The 13,511-nt window shown below is 44.5% G+C and overlaps 1 long non-coding RNA gene across 1 annotated transcript; it reads left to right on the top strand.

Annotated features, from left to right (window-relative positions):
- Nucleotides 1–6,887: 6,887 nt before the first annotated feature.
- Nucleotides 6,888–13,511, top strand: LOC109883247 (uncharacterized). The gene is made up of 5 exons (XR_004207022.1): nucleotides 6,888–7,417; nucleotides 7,519–7,602; nucleotides 8,224–8,324; nucleotides 8,567–8,623; nucleotides 10,137–13,511. It is a non-coding gene; the product is annotated as an uncharacterized LOC109883247 (long non-coding RNA).

The raw sequence follows: 13,511 nt of genomic DNA, 5'->3' as shown, positions 1-13,511 counted from the left end.
ACATTACAATGTGATGGACTACTAGGTAGAACAGCCATTCTGTTAGAAGGAACAACGTTACAATGTGATGGACTACTAGGTGGAACAACCATTCTGTTAGAAGGAACAACGTTACAATGTGATGGACTACTAGGTGGAACAGCCATTCTGTTAGAAGGAACAACGTTACAATGTGATGGACTACTAGGTGGAACAACCATTCTGTTAGAAGGAACAACGTTACAATGTGATGGACTACTAGGTGGAACAGCCATTCTGTTAGAAGGAACAACGTTACAATGTGATGGACTACTAGGTGGAACAGCCATTCTGTTAGAAGGAACAACGTTACAATGTGATGGACTACTAGGTGAAACAGCCATTCTGTTAGAAGGAACAACGTTACAATGTGATGGACTACTAGGTGGAACAACCATTCTGTTAGAAGGAACAACGTTACAATGTGATGGACTACTAGGTGGAACAACCATTCTGTTAGAAGGAACAACGTTACAATGTGATGGACTACTAGGTGGAACAACCATTCTGTTAGAAGGAACAACATTACAATGTGATGGAATACTAGGTAAAACAGCTTCTCAACTCCAAAGATTGTATTTTCTTCAACACTTAGTTTTTATTTCAGTAATGCTTCAGGGAAATGTAAAGACAAGGTCCTGGACAGTAACAGGATTATTGTCTTTCTGTCTGAGACTCTGTCATCATAGAGATCTAGTAGTTTATTTAGATCAGGGTTGGGCTCAATTCCTTTACATTTCAGGAAGTAAACTGAAAGTCCAATTCCAATTTTCCTCAATGCCACTCTGAGATAATGTCAGTTTACTTCCTGAATTGACTGTATTGACATTGAACTGACCCCAACACTGATCTAGAGATAAGAGACTGTAGTCCTCGAGGGGGAGAAGAGGTGAGGGGAGGCAGGGAGCAGCGTTGCTCTTGGGGGGGTAGTGGTGAGGGGAGGGGAGGCAGAGGACATCCCAGTCTGGAGTAGCAGAGATGAGGGGAGACAGAGGACATCCCAGTCTGGAGTAGCAGAGATGAGGGGAGACAAAGGACAGCCCAGTCTGATCACTGGAGGTTCTCTTGCTACAGAGATGGTCTATAGAAGCCTTTTAGTAGCTGACATTCCTAACCTCAACTGAGAGGGTCTCTGTCCCTCTGATGGCCCTGTTGGTGTCTCTCTGTGTGTGTCCTGTCCTGTTCGCTGTCTGGGACAAAGGGAGGTTGTTGTGGATATTGAGGGGGGTGGAGTTAGTAGTCTTTTGGCAGCATGACCCTGCGACCCCCCATGAAATAACACAAGGTGATCTTCCTTCTGAAAGGAACGTTGTCCAGGGCCTCCACTGCCACCCTCTTGTTGCCCCTGACGCTGCTCTCCTCCTGGTCGTACATGGGACACATGTAGGCTGTTCGCCTCAGGGCGTAGATGTCCACCTCGTCCTCGTCGTCCCACGGCTGGTAGGTCTGCTGGGAGGGAACGGCTGACTTGACCAGACGGGGTCTCATCATGGCCAGCTCTAGGTCACGGGGGATATGCCTCAGACCCAGGCTAGACCTCTGGACTCTGGCTCCTTTAGATTACATTACATGAGGTTACATTCATTTATTAGTAATTCATTTATGAATTTTTAAAAACATGACAATCATATTCCTGGTTGTACATCAGCAAACAACATATACAATATTGACAATATATTCAATAGAGAAAATGTGTCATTGCACAAAGAGAAGTGCTGACCTTTCTTTCTCTTCTTCTTGGTCCTTTCATCCCAGGCGTTGGCACTGACAAGGGACACGTTGCCCTGGCCCAGGGAGGGCAGCAGTTTGGGACGGGGGGCCACCGGGGGTTTGGGGACCTTTGGAGGAGGAGCATCCCTCTGGGCTCTCCTGGCCAGCAGGGGCCCTGTCTGGACGAAGGCCTCAGGCCTGATGATGTCCCTGGGTGGGCTGCTGATCCCTCTGGCAGCCTCCTCTGGCTGGGCAGCTTTCGGCATGGAGAGAACAAACACATTGTTGCTGAAGCTGCATGACTCTGAAAGGGCCGGCTCCTCCAGGGTCAGAGGGCAGGTAGGGCGGGGCTCAGCCTGGACTACGTCCACAGTGCTGGTGGTGATGCTCACAGGACTGGTAGGTTGGGACTCAAGCATAACGGAACACACAGGATTACTGGGCTTAACTTTTCTCCTAGTGGTGTTCCGAGGGTTGCTAGGCCTTCCCTCAGGTCTGGAAGGCTGAACATCATGCTGGACCAGGCCCACGGGTCTAACAGGCCGTCTAGTGGGGCCCAGAGGGTTGCTAGGCCTCCCCTCAGGTCTGGAAGGCTGTACATCAGGCTGGACCAGGCCCACTGGTCTAACAGGCCGTCTGGTGGTTCGCCGAGGGTTGCTAGGCCTCCCCTCAGGTCTGGAAGGCTGTACATCAGGTTGGACCAGGCCTACGGGGCTAACAGGCCGTCTGTTGGGGCGCCGAGGGTTGCTAGGCCTCCCCTCAGGTCTAGTGATGCTGACAGGGATTCTAGGTGTCATCTCATTCTGGTACAGGCTCTCTGGGCTGTTGGGCCGGGAATCAGGCAGAAGCTTGTAGTTCTTCAGAACCTCAGTGAAGGAAAGCTCCTTGTTGCGCCTGCATCTGTTGGTTTTGGCAGGTAGCTGGGAGTTGCTGCTGTTAAACCAACCGGGAGACTCACAACATCCATCCTGGACAGGAACCAGGGACTGGAGGTCTCTCCTCTTTCTGTGGGCAGCTGTGGGCCTCTTGGGCCTGATTTCATCTGGAGGGGGAGCACGAGGTACAACATGCAGGGAGGGGAACGCTGAGGGCCTGAAAGAGGAGGCCATCACTGGGGCCTGGCTGACCTCTTCTCTCTCCAGCAGCACTCTGTTAGAAGGACAGAGCAGCGGAACACCGATGGACCTTGGTCCTCCAGACCCATTCAGGTTGGGCCTCCTATTCATCATTCACTGGTCTGCAGGATTCTAATCAGAATGCTCCTTCTAGTCTTGAATACTTGGAATAGGAAGTGGCTTTCAGAACAATTAAACTCTATAAAAAGAGAGCAACAGAAACAACTTTGTTTAGTCTTTGGGGAAATTTAAAAAAATGTTTTACTGTCTCATCTAATTCCATCACATTCAGTTCTGAGTTGAAATAATTATTTGGGAGAAGATATATTCATTAAAATGTAACAAGTTTGTTCAATTCATTTCTAATAGCCTAGATATAACTGGTGGTCAATAAAACTATCCCCTCATTTATCTGATAAACAGGCAGACAGGTGTACTTACCGTTCACCTTGTAGTTCAATCAGCTAATGATCCGTCATTTCACCAGTGGCAGCTTGGTGTTTGATCATTACGTCATCAGAGGCATTTTGTATTGTGACGCAACAATGCCAAGTATCAACCTTCCTGTCATGGCTGCCCTGTAGTTTAATATGTCAACGAAGTGTATTAATCAATCAGACAATCAAACCATCAATGAATGACTGAATTAGTGAAGCAATTTCTAATAAATCAGCTTCAGTGTACTGACATAATTAATGGACGAGACTAACAATTACGAAAACGCATCAAATCAATGATGCGTAAAAGTAGATCCGCTCCCACATAGTAAAGTTCGAAAACAAACCACTTTAGTGAGTCAATAAACTATCCAAGACTTTGGACGAGGTATATTTGTCCCTATACTGTAGGACAGGCTACTTATATATGACAACACAGTCTCACAATCAATTCGTGCATATATGTACAAAATGCATTTCAGCAAATTTCGTGCGTTTTTGTGGCTTAATTCGTGAGAAAAGACACGAATTTAACCAGTAGGCTACACACACGCCTTTTCAACAACCATATAGACGCGATAGTTTATATTTAATTTTTGTTCTTCAACTCGATGTAGGATCAGGCAAAATCCCTTGAGTTGCGCACCTTAAGCAGGTTTGGTCCTCGGTTGTTTGCCATGTGTCCATATCGAGTGGTGTGGTCATGATGTCTAGGTCCGCTTGTCTACGGATGTGGAAACCATAGTGCAACCTAGGAGTTTGGTTTCTAGTTTTGATTCGGTTGATCCACTTCCATCTCTGACACGTGGAAACCGGAGGGGGGAAGGGAGGGGGTGCACTCCACACATATGCGCTTAGGCCGTCCGTAGGGTGGGGGTTAGGGTTAGGTCCAGTTGGAATTAGGGTTAGGTATAGTTAGTAGAATGGTGAAGGTTAGGGTTAAGGTTAGGGTAAGGTAGAGTCGCGTATATGGTTGTTGCAAAGGCTTGAATTAAGTAGCACATAAATTCGTGTATTTTCGATCGAATTGAACCACACAAAAATGCACAAAAACGCACGAAATCTGCTGAAATACATTTTGTACATATATGCGCGAATTGGATGTGAGTCTGGGCTGTATATGAGGAACCTGCGACCAGAAAGACTGTTCTGCCGTTTTATATAAAATAATCCAACAGGCCATCTTCTTCTACATACACGTATTACTCTTTCCCGTGTTCATCTCCCTCGACTAGATATATCTATTCTGTGGCCACCACACGTTTTATATGTCATGTTTGTCTTGTAGCTGACAGTGGGGTGAAGACAGGAGCGCAGTTCAACTGACACGAAGGCGCGGACTGGGGGAATCCGACATGGAGACCTGACGCCACTTTTACGCGCACTTTCGGATTGGTCTACTTTAAAATGAATATAAATATTAACGTAACATACTGGAGGTTGGGCTCAGTGTTCAAGTGTTGGTTTTACACATGTTGATATAGAAATACAGTCTAATAGTGGATCGTCCTTCTGCAGTGTTGGTGGGGTAAATAAACTGATGATGTGTTTTGGCCTCTATTCTTTTTGCATGTTATTATTATAAAATATTTCGGGAATTCCTTCTCATTTATTAACCAGTTACTTATTCAATAATTCGTGTATTTATGTAGCTTATCTTGTTTACATGTAATACCCAATGGCCTGACCATAGAAATAAGAATGAATAGAACAGACATGGAAGCTCTAACCCTGGCAATTGACTGGTATTTATATTTATTTAGGATCCACATCCATTCTTGCCAAGGCAGCAGCTATTCTTCCTGGGGTCCAGCAACATTGAGGCAGATACGGTGCATTTGGAAAGTATTCAGACCCTTTGACTTTTTGTTACGTTACAGCCTCATTCTAAAATGGATGAAAAACGTTTTAGCAGCATTGAAGGTGCCAAAGAACACAGTGGCCTCCATCATTCTTAAATGGAAGAATTTTAGAACCTTCCTAGAGCTGGCTGCCAGGACAAACTGAGCAATCGGGGGAGAAACGACTTGGTCCGTCACCAAGACTGCGCTCCAGAGTTCCTCTCTGCAGATGGGAAAACCTTCCAGAAAGAGAACCATATCTGCAGCACTCCACTAATCAGGCTTTTATGGTGAAGTGGGCAGACGGAAGCCACTCCTTTGTAAAAGGCACGACAGCCCGCTTGGAGTTTGCCAAAAGGCACCTAAAGACTCTCAGACCATGAGAAACAAGATTCTCTGGTCTAATGAAACCGAGATTGAACATGGTGGTGGCAGCATCATACTGTGGGGATGTTTTTTAGCGGCAGGGACTGGGAGACTAGTTAGAATCAAGGGAAAGATGAACAGAGCAAAGTACAGAGAGACAATCTATTTTACAATAGTTATATTTAGTTTGTTTTTAGTTCTTCCTCTATTTCTGATGTCCATCCAGTTTGATTTCTATTGGTAACTGTGTTATTTCACATCATCTCTGAACCTTTATACATTTTACAGACCCGTATGTTTTACATTGGCTATCTTGTTATTAGTCCCACCCTTCAGCTCCATCCAACCCCTCCCATCGATCTCTCAACACCATTCGCTTTGGATTTCTATTTGCCATATATTTTTCAACTGTGCTGTGATGCTTCACAAAAGTACTGAACCTTTCTATTCTCATAGCTTCTACAGATTGTAAAATAATTATTATATTATTGATTGATTGATTATGGCTTTTCAAATCACCCAGTATTGCTATCTGCAGCGTTAGCTGCAATTCTTCAGCCATTCCTGGACCTGTGACCAAAAACGAGCTACATATGGACAATACCAAAATAAATGATCTAATGACTCTGCCTCCTCACAGCAAAAATCTGCAGAGCTGGGAAGACTGTATCCCCATATATATAACATCCGATTGGTTGCAAGAATTTTGTATAGTAATTTAAATAGAAAAATTCAAAGTTTTGAATCCGCGGTTGTTTTGCGTATCAATTCATAAACCATGTGTCATGGAATGGGTACATCGAAAATCTCTTCCCAACTATTTTGCCATTTATATGGCACAGCTGTCAGTTTTTGGTCCTTCAATTACATTGGTGAATGTTTTTATTTATCACACTTTTCTTTAACCATTTATGTTCTTTAATACAGGGCCGACATACAAGTTCCTTACTTTTTCCCCTTCTACTTGCCTCTTCCATTTTTGTGGTAATGCTGCAATTAATTGGTTGTAATTTTGGGTAGAGCAGACATTTCCATATGTCTGTGTTAGCTACATGTGTGACACAACTCCACCAGTCCTATTTATGATATCATTCACTGAAATTATACCTTTTTTAAATATTTATTCTTTTAATCAATTAGTATTGTACTATTTGTTCTGTCTTTTCAGGTGGATTAAACTGAAATTACAACCAACTTTCTAAAACTTGTTTAAAAAAGAACGATATTTTGGAGATTATTTCCTTTTCAAACAACCGAAAGTGAGCAGGTGTAATCTGAATAAAGGGGAAAAGGCCCTTCTTGAACACAGGATGAGACATTCCTACCAATTTACTAGAGAACCAGTTTGGATTTAAGTATAACTTTTGTATGACTGATGCCTTTTGTGAGGGTTGAGTTTACGAATGTACGGTTTATTAACCCAACTCCCCACAGGCTACTGTTTGGCCGCAGCCCACGACAAAATAAATGAAGGATACCCTATAAACCACCCGCGACCTTCTCTTGTGAAAGCCAGACATAAGAGAGAGAACAATGTTTAAACCTGGTCTAAACTTCCAATGCTCTCTGCCCAACCCCCCTCCACGCCTCTCCACCAACCACCAGGAAGCCCGGCATCAGAACGTTCCAGGATTGGCAGATAGCAGGTAGATTGGCATGTCGAACCCCGCGAACACTGGGTACTGGTAAGTACAACACAACCAACTAATAGACTAACACATAACACACAGCTGTCTGTGTGGGTCGCTACAATATTGAATCATTTCTGCCCACCGAATTCATATTCGTTATACACTATAAAAAATATAAGACCGGCATATTAAATATTGCAAAAGAAAATCTAATGATTTTTACTAAAAATAATAGGTTTCTGCTTTTGAACACATTTTAGATTATAATCCTTAATTTATGTGTTGAAAAAGAATCCAAGGTAATATGCTGCTAAATTTGAACGAATATTTCTAAGTAACAACCAAAAACTTAAAAATATGATGTTGAAATGATCATTATTGTGTTGGACTGACATGCCAGATCTAGTTATGAACGTCAGTTGTGCTTGGAACATTTCAACAGACGTCGTCTTGATCTTTCTCATCTGGAAAGGCCATGTGGCAGGTAACGACCAAACTATCACTTGGAATGTAGTTTGTATTTCTTTACACATTTTCAACGAAATGGCAAAAAATAGTACGAAATGCCTTTAGCTAGTTATATTGCCAGAGTAAGTTATATATTTTCACGTTGATAAGCTAGCTAGTTAACTTCCATGATGTCTATAGTTAACTAGTGGTGGTCATGCTACTAGCTAGTAAGTTAGCAGTGCATTTACTTGCCTCGGTGCTGTTTATAAGTTTTGTCATTTTTGAACCGAAATAGCTATGTAACATATAAGCTACCTAGCTTACCAAAAAATGCATCGTCAGCAACATTACAGTAGAGCTGAACACATGTGCCCCTGCAAGGTAATGTTTGCCTGCTAGGCAAGCTAACTTAAACTCACCCCATTCCGTACAAACTTGCGCAACCGCGACATTCAAACGAGGTTAGAAAGAAAACTAAGTCAAAATCGGGGGTGTGAACTAGGTTTCTATTCAGGCTTTGATCGACATGGTAATGGCTCTATAGTATTGGAGAAAAGTTGAAAAAACGGACCCTCTGTTACATCTTGATCTATCATGTCATAACGTACAGCAGGCATAAATAAACTATTTCTGTTTTACAATCTCTCTCCACCAGGTGTATCACTTCTATCATCAAGAAATGGACAGTGACAGATGGCTAACTACACCTAGCTATCTAACTACACCTGTCCTGGCAGAAACCTTCTTGTTGTTCAGGTATTCACAACATGTTCAAGGCAGCACTGCCAACGTTGACCTTGTGCAGTAGTTATCTAGTCAATATCTAACAGCCAAACTAGCTAAATGAAATCATTGGTCTGGCTAGTAAGATAGATAACAAGCAGCTCTTCCAAGTCAGTGTGGATTTCTGTTTTCTAGCTCTCTATCTAAAGCTGAAGTCCTTTAAGTGTTATTTTCCTGACATTGTCACAGGTTTTAATACAACTTCTCTTCTTTAGGTGTTCAGACATTCCTGGGTGCTGGACAGACCATATTTTTCAGAATACATTGACAAGGTATGTCAATATATTCAAATGTCTGTGTTTTCATTGTAACTCACATAAGGGTTTGTAGGGCCCCATGATTTCCCCAATGAGGAAAACTCAGACGGAATCCTATGGAATCCAGAAATTGAAACAGAATACAGGTTGCCCTCGGACAGGATGCACAGGATATTTGTATTACAGAAACCTAACATTAGTGTGAATAATAGGTATTAGATATATATTTTATTTAACCAGGTAGGCTAGTTGAGAATAAGTTCTCATTTTTCAACTGCGACCTGGCCAAGATAAAGCAAAGCAGTTTGACACATACAACAACACAGAGTTACACATGGAATAAACACACAGTCAATATTACAGTAGAAAAGGAAAACAAGAAGTCTATATACAGTGAGTGTAAATGAGGTAAGATAAGGGAGATAAGACAGTAAATAGGCCATGGTGGCGAAGTAAATACAATATAGCAATTAAACACTGGAATGGTATATGTGCAGAAGATGAATGTGCAAGTAGAGATACTGGGGTGCAAAGGAGCAAGATAAATACAGTATGGGGAGGAGGTCGTTGGATGGGCTGTTTACAGATGGGCTATGTACAGGTGCAGTGATCTGTGAGCTGCTCTGACAGCTGGTGTTTAAAGCTAGTGAGGGAGATATGAGTCTCCAGCTTCAGTGATTTTTGCAGTTCCTTTCAGTCATTGGCAGCAGAGAACTGGAAGGAAAGGCGGCCAAAGGATGAATTGGCTTTGGGGGTGACCAGTGAAATATACCTGTTGGAGCGCGTGCTACGGGTGGGTGCTGCTATGGTGACCATTGAGCTGAGATAAGGTGGGGCTTGACCTAGCAGAGACTTGTAGATGACCTGGAGCCAGTGGGTTTGGCGACGAGAGTGAAGCGAGGGCCAGCCAACGAGAGCATACAGGTAACAATTGGTGGATAGTATATGGGGCTTTGGTGACAAAACGGATGGCACTGTGATAGACCGCATCCAATTTGTTGAGTAGAGGGTTGGAGACTATTTTATAAATGACATCGCCGAAGTCGAGGATCGGTTTGATGGATAGTTTTACGAGGGTATGTTTGGCAGCATGAGTGAAGGATGCTTTGTTGCGAAATAGGAAGCCGATTCAAAATTTAATGTTGGATTGGAGATGCTTAATGTGAGTCTGGAAGGAGAGTTTACAGTCTAACCAGACACCTAGGTATTTGTAGTTATCCACATATTCTAAGTCAGAGCCGTCCAGAGTAGTGATGCTGGACGGGTATTTTATATACTGTATTTTTAAATCAACCAAATGGATTGAACACGTTAACCCAGTGTTCCTAGGCCGTCATTGAAAATCAGAATTTGTTCTTAACTGACTTGCCTAGTTAAATGAAGGATAAACAACAACAACAAATCATAGTTTTCACAGTTATTTAATGTGATGGGAGGACCAAGAAGAAGAAAGATTAGCACTTCTCCTTGTGTAATAACATGTTTTCATTATACCACTGGCTGTAACTGTGTTAACGATTGATTTCAGGAAAACGAGATGCATCGCAGATCTACCTGTCTGTTTCTCTCTTCTTCACCTGTCTCACTGCCCTCCACGCTGGTTTTCCGATGACAGACAGACAGCTACCTAGCCTAAACCCCGCCTCCACTCTGAATCGGTATCTCCCTGGAATGTTCCAGAATGCCTGAACTTAGCATGCCTGCTGCTGTTTGTGTTATCTTTATCAATCAATATGACTATATGATTTAAGTTATGATATTGATCATTTTGGCTGATGGACTGAGAGGAATAAGCTATTGACTGACTCCATGCTTGATGACTTTACAATCACAGAGAGCTGTTGACTGACTCCATGCTTGATGACTTTACAATCACAGAGAGCTGTTGACTTCAGATACTGGATGACTTTCAAACACAACCACCAAAGTTGTGCTTCTTTGGAAAACCGTTCTAAAACCAAACCTGCTGGTTGAAATATGACATTGCAGGATGGTGATGAATCAACTGGAGGCTGGCTGGCTGCTGAAGGATGGATGAACACAATGGACTCAACTTCCACATTGTTCTGTTCATAACTCATCAGTCTTTGGTCTACGCACCACAAACACATCAAGTATCTACTATTAAATGTGAGCTGGGTTTTCACTGTTGGAAATGGATGGACTGTTTCAGGAAAAACCTTCAAGTCACATCATATATGCAATCTAAGACTTACTAAACCAGTTGACTTAGTTGGCTTACTGCAACACAAGAATCATTACTGACCACCTACTTCTGTGTTGGACTACTAGGTGAAACAGCCATTCTGTTAGAAGGAACAACGTTACAATGTGATGGACTACTAGGTGAAACAGCCATTCTGTTAGAAGGAACAACATTACAATGTGATGGACTACTAGGTAAAACAGCCTCTCAAAACTCCAAAGATTGTATTTTCTTCAACACTTAGTTTTTATTTCAGTAATGCTTCAGGGAAATGTAAAGACAAGGTCCTGGACAGTAACAGGATTATTGTCTTTCTGTCTGAGACTCTGTCATCATAGAGATCTAGTAGTTTATTTAGATCAGGGTTGGGCTCAATTCCTTTACATTTCAGGAAGTAAACTGAAAGTCTAATTCCTTTACATTTCAGGAAGTAAACTGAAAGTCCAATTCCAATTTTCCTCAATGCCACTCTGAGAAAATGTCAGTTTACTTCCTGAATTGACTGTATTGACATTGAACTGACCCCAACACTGATCTAGAGATAAGAGACTGTAGTCCTCTTGGGGGAGTAGTGGGGATGGGAGGCAGGGTGAAGGGGTCCTCTTGGGGGAGTAGTGGTGAGGGGAGGGGAGACAGAGGACATCCCAGTCTGATCACTGGAGGTTCTCTTGCTACAGAGATGGTCTATAGAAGCCTTTTAGTAGCTGACATTCCTAACCTCAACTGAGAGGGTCTCAGTCCCTCTGATGGCCCTGTTGGTGTCTACTCTGTATCTCTGTGTGTGTCCTGTTTTTCGCTGTCTGGGACAAAGGGGGGTTGTTGTGGAAATTGAGGGGGGTGAGGTTAGTAGTCTTTTGGCAGCATGACCCTGCGACCCCCCATGAAATAACACAAGGTGATCTTCCTTCTGAAAGGAATGTTGTCCAGGGCCTCCACTGCCACCCTCTTGTTGCCCCTGACGCTGCTCTCCTCCTGGTCGTACATGGGGCACATGTAGGCTGTTCGCCTCAGGGCGTAGATGTCCACCTCGTCCTCGTCGTCCCACGGCTGGTAGGGCTGCTGGGAGGGAACGGCTGACTTGACCAGACGGGGTCTCATCATGGCCAGCTCTAGGTCACGGGGGATATGCCTCAGACCCAGGCTAGACCTCTGGACTCTGGCTCCTTTAGATTACATTACATGAGGTTACATTCATTTATTAATAATTCCTTTATGAATGGTTAAAAACAGGAAAATCACCTTCCTGGTCGTACATCAGCAAACAACATTATACAATATTGACAATATATTCAATAGAGAAAATGTGTCATTGCACAAAGAGAAGTGCTGACCTTTCTTTCTCTTCTTCTTGGTCTTGTCATCCCAGGCGTTGGCACTGACAAGGGACACGTTGCCCTGCCCCAGGGAGGGCAGCAGTTTGGGCCGGGGGGCCACCGGGGGTTTGGGGACCTTCTTTGGAGGAGGAGCATCCCTCTGGGCTCTCCTGGCCAGCAGAGGTCCTGTCTGGACGAAGGCCTCAGGCCTGATGATGTCCCTGGGTGGGCTGCTGCTCCCTCTGGCAGCCTCCTCTGGCTGGGCAGCTTTCGGCATGGAGAGAACAAACACATTGTTGCTGAAGCTGCATGACTCTGAAAGGGCCGGCTCCTCCAGGGTCAGAGGGCAGGTAGGACGGGGCTCAGGCTGGACTACGTCCACAGTGCTGGTGGTGATGCTCACAGGACTGGTAGGTTGGGACTCAAGCATAACGGAACACACAGGATTACTGGGCTTAACTTTTCTCCTAGTGGTGTTCCGAGGGTTGCTAGGCCTTCCCTCAGGTCTGGAAGGCTGAACATCATGCTGGACCAGGCCCACGGGTCTAACAGGCCGTCTAGTGGGGCCCAGAGGGTTGCTAGGCCTCCCCTCAGGTCTGGAAGGCTGTACATCAGGCTGGACCAGGCCCACTGGTCTAACAGGCCGTCTAGTGGTTCGCCGAGGGTTGCTAGGCCTCCCCTCAGGTCTGGAAGGCTGTACATCAGGTTGGACCAGGCCTACGGGGCTAACAGGCCTTCTAGTGGGGCGCCGAGGGTTGCTAGGCCTCCCCTCAGGTCTAGTGATGCTGACAGGGATTCTAGGTGTCATCTCATTCTGGTACAGGCTCTCTGGGCTGTTGGGCCGGGAATCAGGCAGAAGCTTGTAGTTCTTCAGAACCTCAGTGAAGGAAAGCTCCTTGTTGCGCCTGCGTCTGTTGGTTTTGGCAGGTAGCTGGGAGCTGCTCCTGTTAAACCAACCGGGAGACTCACGACATCCATCCTGGACAGGAACCAGGGTCTGGAGGTCTCTCCTCTTTCTGTGGGCAGCTGTGGGCCTCTTGGGCCTGATTTCGTCAGGAGGGGGAGCACGAGGTACAACATGCAGGGAGGGGAATGCTGAGGGCCTGAAAGAGGAGGCCATCACTGGGGCCTGGCTGACCTCTTCTCTCTCCAGCAGCACTCTGTTAGAAGGACAGAGCAGCGGAACACCGATGGACCTTGGTCCTCCAGACCCATTCAGGTTGGGCCTCCTATTCATCATTCACTGGTCTGCAGTATTCTAATCAGAATGCTCCTTCTAGTCTTGAATACTTGGAATAGGAAGTGGCTTTCAGCACCATTAAACTCTATAAAAAGAGAGCCACAGAAACATCTTTGTTTAGTATTTGGGGAAATTTTTTAAAAT

Source organism: Oncorhynchus kisutch, unplaced genomic scaffold, assembly GCF_002021735.2.
Source record: "Oncorhynchus kisutch isolate 150728-3 unplaced genomic scaffold, Okis_V2 Okis09a-Okis19a_hom, whole genome shotgun sequence".
NCBI lineage: Eukaryota > Metazoa > Chordata > Actinopteri > Salmoniformes > Salmonidae > Oncorhynchus > Oncorhynchus kisutch.
The sequence above is the reverse complement of the archived record's forward strand: the minus strand, read 5'-3'. Positions and strand labels throughout refer to the sequence as shown.